The following is a 12775-nucleotide window of genomic DNA, read 5'->3' on the forward strand; positions in this document are numbered from 1 at the left end:
GAAAATATATGTAGAAAGCACATGTGCTGGAGTTTCCTGGAAATATCTCTTAAACGGCCAGTATTATAACTGAAGTGCAAATAATGTACATCTTAAACAGAACACATTAAGAGAATCCTTCAACACTGTTGACCAATGGCTAAGAATGGAATTCTGAATTACTTTGGTTTTTACTCTGAGGACATGCATATGGTCCAGACGGTTCATGCATGTTTTTTTATTACTGACTGAAAACAACATATCCACACATTACAGTAAACCCACTAAAGACTTCCATTTGTAATCCCTTAGTATATAGCTCATGGACAAATGACATAAAACCTAGATTATCTTCAGATTTAAATTTCACATCAATTTTATTGGGTTTTAGATGTACTGAGAGGGGAAGGGTAAGAAAGGTTAGGATGGAAACAGAGAAATGATTCCTGTTAGTCATTCTACATGGTTCTAACTTAGTGTGGGTATGGTTCTAACTTAGTTTGTGTATGGGTCTCATTTTGTGTGCAGTGACTATATTTAATTGTTAGGGCACATGCACTTATGAATTAAATTGATTGTTTATGAGCCTGCCATACATTTTACTGGCTATTATTTGTGGAAGTTAGGCTGACAATCCAGAGGAGTCTGGCTGCGCTGTTAAGACTGATTACTACCCTTACCTGCCACCCAACACTATGACACACTGATAAATTAGAAGGGATCAAGTCATCTGAATATTTTGTTCCTTAATTTATGATGAATACACAAAACAAAATATGGACCCAGTACACTAAGCACATACACCTCTTTGTGTACTTTTACACAATGGTAAGCAATACAATGTATGACATGCATTGCCTCATATATGGTGTATGTAAGTTAGACTGAAGCCATTATCTTCTTCCCTAGGCCCTTAGGGAGTTTGCTGATCAAGCAAGATTCAAAACAATTACTGTTCCACCAGGATTAGGCAGTAACAAAATCACTTTCTACTTCAGAATCAAATCTAATTATAACTACAACCCAGCTTACCAGTCCTGCTATACTCTAAGTATACACTAATCATTACCATCAGCATATTGTAAACCATTCTGTGCAAGATCCACATCATGTGACCCCCAAAGATCGTCTCAAGAAAGATTAATCCACATTTACCTAATGAGGAGATAAAGACAAAGACAATAAGAAACATATCTGAACTAGATGTTTAATGCAAACGATAAAATCCCTTGTTTTTGAGTTTGCCTTTATAATATTTACTCAACAGTTATTCCATTGCTCACAGATACACAAGCTTATGCTAAAATGACTCAATAATTGCAAGTTCATTCATTTTATTGCAAGGCACTTTTATTTTAAAGTTGAATAATTTTTGGAAATTTATCCATAAAGAAAACAAAAGGCAACACTTGGTAACATGTTTGCAACCCTATGGATTAGACTAACTTGGTCAGCACACTTTCTAATTAGGTACTTTTAACGTTGTTTGGTGCAGCAGGCCAATGAAGTTGTTCATCTTTGGGGCCATTCTCTGGAAAATGAAACTGGCATGAAAAGACTAAAGTGTTCATCAGGACCAGTTGCTATACTTTTTGTTTTAGAGGGATTCCTCAAGTTTTCTGTTTCATATTTTTTTCATTAAAATTACAACCATAACATACTAATTTGCATAAATTTGCATTATTGTAAGTTTTAGCCAAAATTTGTAGTTTTTAACTGTATATTTGTTTTTTCTACATCAGTATCTAGAAATAATATTTCAGTTATCAACTATCACATGGAGGCAGTTATACATGGGTTCATTTATTTCATTCCTAAAGCAGAGGTTCCTGATATTCAATTCTTTGTTAATAATGGGTGCTAATTAGCATAATTTTGATGTCACACACGTGACCAAAATAACGCAAAAGTTTTCGTAAAAAGTAACTGATGTGCCTTATGATGTCCACACTTGATATGCAACCGTTCTTGGTACAGACTGTTAGTTTTGCAAAATATCCAGTCAAATAATTATTCTTACGATTAACTAATAGCCTCTAATTAGTCATCACACACGTGACCGATGGTCACGTGTGTGACATTTATCAATGGAAATGCAGAATGTCACACACATGACCAAACAATGTCACACACGTGACCCTCCAAATCATGGCAGTAAAACTGTCTTAAAGTAATTCCTATGGCATATCAACATTAGTGCTGTTCTTTGGTCATTACTAGAGTCACATTTGCACTGCAAAAATTGCATACTATGGACAGAAAATTCAGAATGTCACACACGTGACCCAACAATGTCACACACATGACCGGATTTTTTTAGCTTATGTAGTATTATGCTAATTTTAAAAAGTGAAATATTGAGGTGAAATGTCTTGTTAGAATAGAAACACATTAAGGGAGAAACATGAGAAAGAAGGGTTAACCAGCCCTGTTAGAAACTGAGGAATTTGCCAATGTTTTTTTTGTGCAAAAAAGCCAGTATCATTTCACGTCACACACGTGACCGACCTTTATATAAACTCTGCCAGCACATGAATGTTCTGTATTTGGCTAAGCTATATGGTTTTGTAAAAGAGACCCCTAGTGCATATTTAAGTACTACAATCAACCCAACTTCTTTACCTAAAAGTAGTTACTTAGTGGTAAAGTGCAAATCTCCCCATTTTTCGTCACACACGTGACCGAGAATGGCCCTTTGTATGAACACCAAATTTCTAATTCTATTACTTTGAAGTCAAGCAAAGTTAGGCCTAATTACTGGTCTAGATTGCTTTTTTCAAACTATCGGTATACAAGTGTGAAGCAGAAGCTGCTCTATTACATAAATGTTAGTGTTTTGCTTTCACAACTTTCCCAGTAACTTCATTTCCAACTTTGCCAATATACAGCAACATGATGCACCCCCCCCCCCCCACCCAAACACACTCTTATAACATAATTACTGAATTACACACTAACTTTAAGAACAGAAACATAATTCAAATGCATTAAGGATTTCAGATGACATAACATGCTGAATCCTACAAGAACTTGTCATATTGTGTTGTACGATCTTCTGTGGTAGAATCATAAACTGTTGCTTGTCACAGTGCAATACTCAATACCTATCATTATCCTTGACAACTATTTAATATGATGGGATGGGTGGACCTTGCCATAAATTACATAATATCCACTCAACCTGGAGACGGTGACAATAGAAAGCTTTTATTAGCATTATATGCCCACACAGGAATGAAACGGTTACATAATGAAACAATGGATGTCTAATGACCATTAAAATTGGTCAGATTTGAAAGATTAGAGATGTACTTGGCATCAGAATTTCATCTTCTTGAAACCTACAGTTATGGTAAAATTTGTAGAGATGATGCTACAATTAGAGAAACACTGAATAAAAGAGGTCTCACAAAATCCCTAAGACACAACCTTTAGCAGTGTTCTAACTAGATTGTTCATATGTTATGTCTTGTTTTGCAGTGATTGCAATTGATGGGGGTTGGGTGCTGGATGATAGACTTTCCGGTGGGGAAATTTCCCTTGAGGGATCATCTGATATGTCATGGAGTAAAAATATCCAATTAAAAACTTGTATTCTCATGGAGGAGGGGGAGGGGTGGGTGGGGTAAGAATCAGGTGGTGGACCATACAATCATTACCCTGCTCATGTAAACTGTACACATTTCTTCCAAGAGCTGTAATCCCGAATTGAAACTGGTAAATCCCTAAATAGGCTGATCTCAGTACTGAATAATTCCAGTTTACCTGATGATGAGAAAAAACAAAATACATTTGGTCATCAGTTATAATTCATGTAAAATGTCATCACCCAGTCGGCAAGTAGCAGAATTATATCTGTAACATTGTCAAACACAGAACACCACTACTATAAACATATGGTATGCTACTGTAGTTTCAAAATAAATCACTCAGTTATAATTATAATAACAATGTAAAGAAACTAATGCAACTAGAATACAAATATAAAGACTGTACAAGATGAGTTCAAGGTCTTATAATGCTTCCCAAAGTGTATACATCTCACCTAATACCAAACTAATTGAAATATAGAGAAACATAAATTTGAAACTGAGACAAGCATTGAATCTTCAATACAAACTTTAAGCAATACCACTAGCAATCCAGTCTGGTTAATATTCATTTGAGAAACAAGAGTTATAACAAAGCCACCCTGCAAAGAATTGGAGCATGAAGAAAACATGATGAAGGATGCTGGTCACAAAATTGAGGAACCATTGGTTCACTGTACTGTCTATAGGTTGATGAATTTGTAGGATTTCTGAAATGATGACATTGTACTATATATAATTGATTGAGTTAAAGTTCATATTTTTCTATCTGCAGACTTTGACATATACTGTTATTTCATAACATGTTGTTCTGTGCAGTCCTGGTGTGATAGGGTGAGGGTTGGGTGGAGGCTACAGTTGTACGTCAGCTAAGTGCCCAGTGAAATATGTGATAAAGAATGCTATACTTTTAACTTTGGATAAACAAAGACTTAAAAAAAGTGGATCTGGTGACACAACTGTGCATGGAACTGTGCCTGGCTCTCAATGTTACTGGTTTTGTATACACCTTACTTGAATAATGCTTCTTTAGCCTCACAAGATGTGATTGTGAATCTTAGAACTGGTGTGCGACAGTTTATCAGGAGTTTGGAGAAAAATAACAAAGAAGTAAAGGAGATACAAACCCAACCATAATCTTCAGCTGATATGATATAGACATCTTTGAGATGAATACCAAAGGTGGAGGTGATTTGCATTTTAATGTTCAATTATATTTCAAATCATATTTCTAATATGTAAGCAAATGCTTAAAACAGTCATCTCTACTGTACTACAGTCAATAAACATCATAACAAAAAAGTACATTAAAGTTCAAGATTATATCCATAGTTGTGTGACCTTTGTGTGATCTACAGTACCTAAATTAATCAAGGTTGTTTGTTTGTTTGATGCAGTGTTCATTACAAATACTTCTAACACATAGCTCAGCAATGCAGACTGAGTTGACTTCTTTAATGTTTTTACATCATTATAGAATATCTAAAATGGTATTTCGAGTTTTTGATTTAATCTGAAGATAATAAATACTTAAACAGAAGACATATTTGTAGGTAACCCAAACTACTTTAATACAAACCAACAAGTTGTCTTCTAGTCTTACCATACTGGGAGTGCCAGGAGTTCTAGAAGACTTTATGCATTTGAGTCTCAGGAGGCAATTTTTATTTCAGTTTGGCAAATGGTAAAATGTACCAGAGGGTGATTAGGCAGCTATTGTGTCATGGCAAGCTCATTACAAACAGACCAATTACTGGATTACTCCAGCAAGAATCCGATCATTTTAATGTCCTTACTTGGGATTAATTCTGTCAGTTGTATTTTGAGTGGATGAGTTAAAACTTGATATAAAATTCATTTAGTGAGAGTGAATGGAGATAAAAGAGTATTCCTTGATCTGCGATGCTATCCAAAAAACCTACCAGAGGTTGTTGAAACATTACTATCACTGTTCTATACTAACCATTAATGTGATTACCATCACATGGAAGAAATATCAGATGATGAACCATTCATTGTCCTTGTCAGCACAGTATGAACATGACTTCCATCGGGAACTGGTAACTGCAGGTGGAATAGGTGATACCTTAGTAGCTCGCTTCAAAATTACCCTAATGAAGAGAAAAGAAAGTGATGTGAATGAGATTTAAGTCCTAATTATAGGAGAAATTGAGAATGTCAGTCAGAAATAGATATGTGAATGTCTCTGGCTAACTACCCTGTATACATGGACAATCACAGAGAAAAAAATACAGAGGAAGGAAAGTACACTTCAGTTTCCAATAACCAGGTATTAAATGTAAAAATTAGCCAGTTAAGCATGAAACTTGAACCGGATTGTCCGTTGTTTAGTGGAAGTGGCATATAAAGGTGTGGTGCAGTGATATTAATGAGCTCCCAATGGAGAGTCCAACCTCACACAAACCCAACCATGCATGGTTTGGGCTTGACTGAGAAATTTGTGAGATTTTGCACCTCTCTTTCCTAATGAGGACAGAATGCCTTTTGAATTTCCACTCATTAGGAGATAATTGTATCTAATTTAGTGTGTCAGCTTTGGTGGATGTGTTATTTTTCTTCCTTTAATGGCACCACTGGGCCCCTGGAGACTGCATTGGCTACATTGACCTAGTTACACCTCTCGGGGGGGGGGGAGGGGGTCTATTTCTAGATTTTAGATCACCAAAGGTTTATAAAGTACCCTGTTCAGCTGGTCAATAGCAATACAATATTGTTAGTTCTTTCTACAAATTTGGCAGATGAAAACACTTGTAACCTCAAAATTTTGAGTTCAAAAGTTTTGAGATGAAAAAGTCAAAATTTTTGACTGTTGAGGTGAAAATCTTGAGATCAAAATTCCAAATATTGAGAAAGCAAATTCAAAATTTTGAAATTTGGGGACACATATTTTTTGTTTTAAGCCACCGTACTAGGTCGGTGAAGTTAGATCAGTTTTGAGACCAATTAGATTTCTTAAAATCAACTGCAGTGACTGGCTCAGCAATGTTAAAAATTAAACAAGCATAAGTGACAATTCTTCATTCACAGCTGTACATACTCAGATTAGTAGGAAGTATTTCCAATTGTGTTCTCTGTTTATAGGGCTGGACTTACAAGGGTACTGCAAAGCTCTCCAAATCTTCAGTATTTTCACATAGTTTCTGGAATCTGCTAGCAATTTTGAGCACATGAGGACATGTCAGTAATAGAAATACTTTATCTGATTTTACACTGTGGAATATATATAAATATCTGAGCCCTAGCCGGGTGCTTCAGAATAGCTCTGTAACATCTCTTCTACTTCCTGTCTTCTTCTACTAAGTTTAAAACATGTAAATACATGTTAGAGAGAAAAATGTAATTTCTATGAAGTATAAATCTAGGCCCTGATGGGAGTCCCTGGGGACTTTAGCTGAGGCATTTTTACTTTTCAGATATTTAATGTTCTTTGATAGTGATTTTGCAGCCCAAGTGAAGCCAATGGGGGGGGAAGGGGAAAGTTATAACCACCCTTATGGATGCCAGTGCATACATGTTTTAATGCCCTCTAAATGTGTTTATTTTAAAAAGTATTTAGCTCTCAAATATGCAAGGAAGAAATGTTATCATGACATGATATTGATAAAGAGTGGCAGGGGAATTTAAATTCCTTAACCATGCCTGCTAGCCATATGTTTGGTGAATAAAGTCACAACAACCAGATTAACTTAATTCTTACCATTCCTATGTAACTCTGTGCATCAAGAAGTGTAGGATACTGAAAGAAGCTTGATAGATGCATACAGACCTAATCTGTTTGACCCCAAAATATGGAGAATAACATTTTTCAGGGCCAAAAACCGGGAGAATAAGGGAAAATAGGGAGGTTGGTCATTTTCAACTGAAATTATATAAATACTCCTAAATAAATAGTCTACAGTACCGCTCATGTATAACTGGACATGTGTACGCGCACAGGATCGTATAAACAAGTACAATCGCGTATAAAATCGTTGACAAACAAATTGCCGCATAGACACCTCGTATAATCCCTGTACGAGTTTATACGCAGGTTATGCTATTGTGCTCAATGAATAGGGGTTAAAGTCGCCGAAAGAATTAGTGAGATGTTTGAAACAGCCGTTTCTTAAATCGTAGTTTAAGACGTGATATTCACCTAGCATCGAAGAGGACGCAGGTAAAGTGTGTGCCGGCATAGAACTTAACTTTTTTATTTTTTGTCGTACACAAGTAGCCTACATGCGAACTGCACACATTCGGTATGCCGCATGTACAAACAAGTGACAACTTGTGTTTATTAAACTTGTGCAGGCGCGTATCCAGGGGGGGGCGTTGGGGGCGCGCGCCCCCGGGTAAGAAAGAGAGGAGAGAAAAAAAGAGAGAATAAAAAAGGAAAAAAAAGAGGGGGAAAAAGAGAGAAAAAAGGAGAAAAGGAGGGAACAGAAGAAAAACGCCAAAGACACCGGGAAGAGAGAGAGGAACAGTGACATAATTACAGCGCTGATCCATATTATATACAGTACACAGGGTAGCCAGTGGCGTATCAAGGATTTCGGAAGGGGCATGCGCCTCGGCCTACCCCTTACACCGACAACTCCAATTTTGACGTTTCCATTTTCCCTCTCTCACTAATGTATATACTCTATATGGTATATCATATTACCCACGTGTGTGTATGGACGCCTTAAACAGTTGTACAATTGTGCTATGAAAAAAACTGTGGCTGGTCTCGAACTCGGCCGAGTCGTTGGGGAACATGGCGCATTTCGGTATTAGACCAGAATCTATATGCGAACTGCACTATACATGTGTTCTTCGATGCAACACTGCCATCCACAGATAAAATGTAATACACTCCAACCTGAATGCTAATTGTTACCCCACATCTAGTACCGTAACTCGTACAATTAATCTAAAAATAAATTTTGCATGAGATTTGAGAATTGAGCACATTTCCTGTGAATATCATGTAGTTGACCCAAAGGCGTATCATTGCCGTGGCGGAGGGGGGGGGGGGGCTGACGCACCCATCACTTCTTGAGATTGTTCCCATCTGCATGAAAATGTGCGCCTCACAACCCTACGCCCACCCCTCTAATCGCTTCCCGATGACATGCTATACAATACGAGAATTATTACTGTTGACATTGTTAGGCGTGACTTCTCCTAAAGACATTTGAAATGACGAGATGAAAGTATTTTGGTATTTCAACATTAATCAGAAAATTTCTAAATTATACACTTGGATAAAAGTCGGGGGAGGGGTGGGAGGGGGCAATGTTCTATTCAGCTGAGAAGAAGGCCACTGCTACGAGTGTACACCCCTACCGGCCCGCTCCAATCCCCCCCTTACGACTTTACAAAAACATTGTTCATAGGCAAAACTGCATGGTGTATGGAGCCAATTTTAGACCTAATTGGTGGTCTAATTATGCCTCGGGGTGCACCAGTTAACATCAATTTTCAAAAAGAATTCAGGGACGGGGCTACTGATATTTGCCTTCAACAAGCCAACGACCACACCTCCGCCATTTTTAAATTCTATGGCCTTTTCATAATAGTGCAGGACCTACCTGAGTCAGTTGGGATTTGCTACCCCCCCCCTTTGAAATCCTATATTAAAATGGGGGTTGAAAAGGGGTCCCATTCTCCTAGTCCTGCAAACCGATTTCAAGTAGTAGATAACCTATGCATCTGCCATTAAAATGTGGTACATGGCTACATGAAGGTAACATGCTACAGTATACTATTTACCTCTTTGCAAATACAAATACTAGTCATTGTTCTTAGTACATTTTGTTAGTTCTACACAATGAAACAATTTGAATCAAAAAAACATTTGATGTTATTTATAGAACTAGTTAGGCAAGATGTCCTTACGTACATATGGCCTGTAGATTTGATCACAAGTATGCAACACAACCCATTACAATTTCACAAACTGACTGTTGAGAAATTATTATGTAAAGACTCACCAAAATCTCCGCCACAAAGGAAGTTATGTCATCAGTGATGTGTTCCCACTTGCTTTTTTCTTTCATTTTCTTGGAGGAAATGTACCAAAGAAATGTTGAAAATGGTATCACCTGGAGGTTAAAGAAAAATATAAAATAACTCAACTTTCCATTCACTAGATTTATCAAGATGAAAATTGGTCGGGTCTGTGATCATTTTTGTAACAGACATCAACGTCTTCCCTTGTTTCTTATTAATAAGTATATATGAATATTTTATATAGCTGTAATATCAGGGCAGCATATATATTGTTTTATATTTCTGTTTTTATTTTTGGGTATGTTGGACTGACATACAGATAGCTAACAGCACAGGACTAATATCATTATTAAAAGCACCTTTGCCTTTATCTTAAAGCTGCTCTTTAGGAATATGTTTTGCATCTGAGGTAATAAATACAGACAGTTATTTACAACACTTGAAGTGGTATCTGATCGACTCCATGTTACGGTCTATGAGTTGTGAACCCCCCCCCCCCCCCCCCAATAAAAGACATATTTGGAAAATTGCTGGAATATTTCTAACAAATTTGTGAGCTATCTTCCATAGGACTGCAACAGAAAATATATGTAGAAAGCACATGTGCTGGAGTTTCCTGGAAATATCTCTTAAACGGCCAGTATTATAACTGAAGTGCAAATAATGTACATCTTATACAGAACACATTAAGAGAATCCTTCAACACTGTTGACCAATGGCTAAGAATGGAATTCTGAATTACTTTGGTTTTTACTCTGAGGACATGCATATGGTCCAGAAGGTTCATGCATGTTTTGTATTACTGACTGACAACAACATATCCACACATTACAGTAAACCCACTAAAGACTTCCATTTGTAATCCCTTAGTTTATAGCTCATGGACAAATGACATAAAACCTAGATTATCTTCAGATTTAAATTTCACATCAATTTTATTGGGTTATAGATGTACTGAGAGGGGAAGGGTAAGAAAGGTTAGGATGGAAACAGAGAAATGATTCCTGTTAGTCATTCTACATGGTTCTAACTTAGTGTGGGTATGGTTCTAACTTAGTGTGTGTATGGGTCTCATTTTGTGTGCAGTGACTATATTTAATTGTTAGGGCACATGCACTTATGAATTAAATTGATTGTTTATGAGCCTGCCATACATTTTACTGGCTATTATTTGTGGAAGTTAGGCTGACAATCCAGAGGAGTCTGGCTGCGCTGTTAAGACCGATTACTACCCTTACCTGCCACCCAACACTATGACACACTGATAAATTAGAAGGGATCAAGTCATCTGAATATTTTGTTCCTTAATTTATGATGAATACACAAAACAAAATATGGACCCAGTACACTAAGCACATACACCTCTTTGTGTACTTTTACACAATGGTAAGCAATACAATGTATGACATGCATTGCCTCTCATATATGGTGTATGTAAGTTAGACTGAAGCCATTATCTTCTTCCCTAGGCCCTTAGGGAGTTTGCTGATCAAGCAAGATTCAAAACAATTACTGTTCCACCAGGATTAGGTAGTAACAAAATCACTTTCTACTTCAGAATCAAATCTAATTATAACTACAACCCAGCTTACCAGTCCTGCTATACTCTAAGTATACACTAATCATTCCCATCAGCATATTGTAAACCATTCTGTGCAAGATCCACATCGTGTGACCCCCAAAGATCGTCTCAAGAAAGATTAATCCACATTTACCTAATGAGGAGATAAAGACAAAGACAATAAGAAACATATCTGAACTAGATGTTTAATGCAAACGATAAAATCCCTTGTTTTTGAGTTTGCCTTTATAATATTTACTCAACAGTTATTCCATTGCTCACAGATACACAAGCTTATGCTAAAATGACTCAATAATTGCAAGTTCATTCATTTTATTGCAAGGCACTTTTATTTTAAAGTTGAATAATTTTTGGAAATTTATCCATAAAGAAAACAAAAGGCAACACTTAGGAATATGTTTGCAATCCTATGGATTAGACTAACTTGGTCAGCACACTTTCTAATTAGGTACTTTTAACGTTGTTTGGTGCAGCAGGCCAATGAAGTTGTTCATCTTTGGGGCCATTCTCTGGAAAATGAAACTGGCATGAAAAAACTAAAGTGTTCATCAGGACCAGTTGCTATACTTTTTGTTTTAGAGGGATTCCTCAAGTTTTCTGTTTCATATTTTTTTCATTAAAATTACAACCATAACATACTAATTTGCATAAATTTGCATTATTGTAAGTTTTAGCCAAAATTTGTAGTTTTTAACTGTATATTTGTTTTTTCTACATCAGTATCTAGAAATAATATTTCAGTTATCAACTATCACATGGAGGCAGTTACACATGGGTTCATTTATTTCATTCCTAAAGTAGAGGTTCCTGATCTTCAATTCTTTGTTAATAATGGGTGCTAATTAGCATAATTTTGACCAAATTTTGACCAAAATAACTCAAAAGTTTTCGTAAAAAGTAACTGATGTGCCTTATGATGTCCACACTTGATATGCAACCGTTCTTGGTACAGACTGTTAGTTTTGCAAAATATCCAGTCAAATAATTATTCTAACGATTAACTAATAGCCTCTAATTAGTCATCACACACGTGACCGATGGTCACGTGTGGGACATTTATCAATGGAAATGCAGAATGTCACAGACATGACCAAACAATGTCACACACGTGACCCTCCAAATCATGGCAGTAAAACTGTCTTAAAGTAATTCCTATGGAATATCAACATTAGTGCTGTTCTTTGGTCATTACTAGAGTCACATTTGCACTGCAAAAATTGCATACTATGGACAGAAAATTCAGAATGTCACACACGTGACCCAACAATGTCACACACGTGAGCGGATTTTTTTAGCTTATGTAGTATTATGCTAATTTTAAAAAGTGAAATATTGAGGTGAAATGTCTTGTTAGAATAGAAACACATTAAGGGAGAAACATGAGAAAGAAGGGTTAACCAGCCCTGTTAGAAACTGAGGAATTTGCCAATGTTTTTTTTGTGCAAATAAGCCAGTATCATTTCAGGTCACACATGTGACCGACCTTTATATAACCTCTGCCAGCACATGAATGTTCTGTATTTGGCTAAGCTATATGGTTTTGTAAAAGAGACCCCTAGTGCATACTTAAGTACTACAATCAAATCAGTGCAATACTCAATACCTATCATTATCCTTGACAACTATTTAA

The 12775-nt window shown here is 36.4% G+C and overlaps 2 protein-coding genes across 4 annotated transcripts in view; both read left to right on the forward strand.

Annotated features, from left to right (window-relative positions):
• Positions 1-12775, forward strand: part of LOC139970073 (uncharacterized) — a 202587-nt gene that overhangs the window by 130180 nt on the left and 59632 nt on the right. The window lies entirely within an intron of this gene.
• The window catches only part of LOC139970037 (NLR family CARD domain-containing protein 4-like), a 118725-nt gene that overhangs the window by 48726 nt on the left and 57224 nt on the right, over positions 1-12775 (forward strand). The gene's annotated exons all lie outside the window — the stretch shown is intronic.

The sequence above is a fragment of the Apostichopus japonicus genome, chromosome 7 (assembly GCF_037975245.1).
Source record: "Apostichopus japonicus isolate 1M-3 chromosome 7, ASM3797524v1, whole genome shotgun sequence".
Taxonomy (NCBI): Eukaryota; Metazoa; Echinodermata; class Holothuroidea; order Aspidochirotida; family Stichopodidae; genus Apostichopus; species Apostichopus japonicus.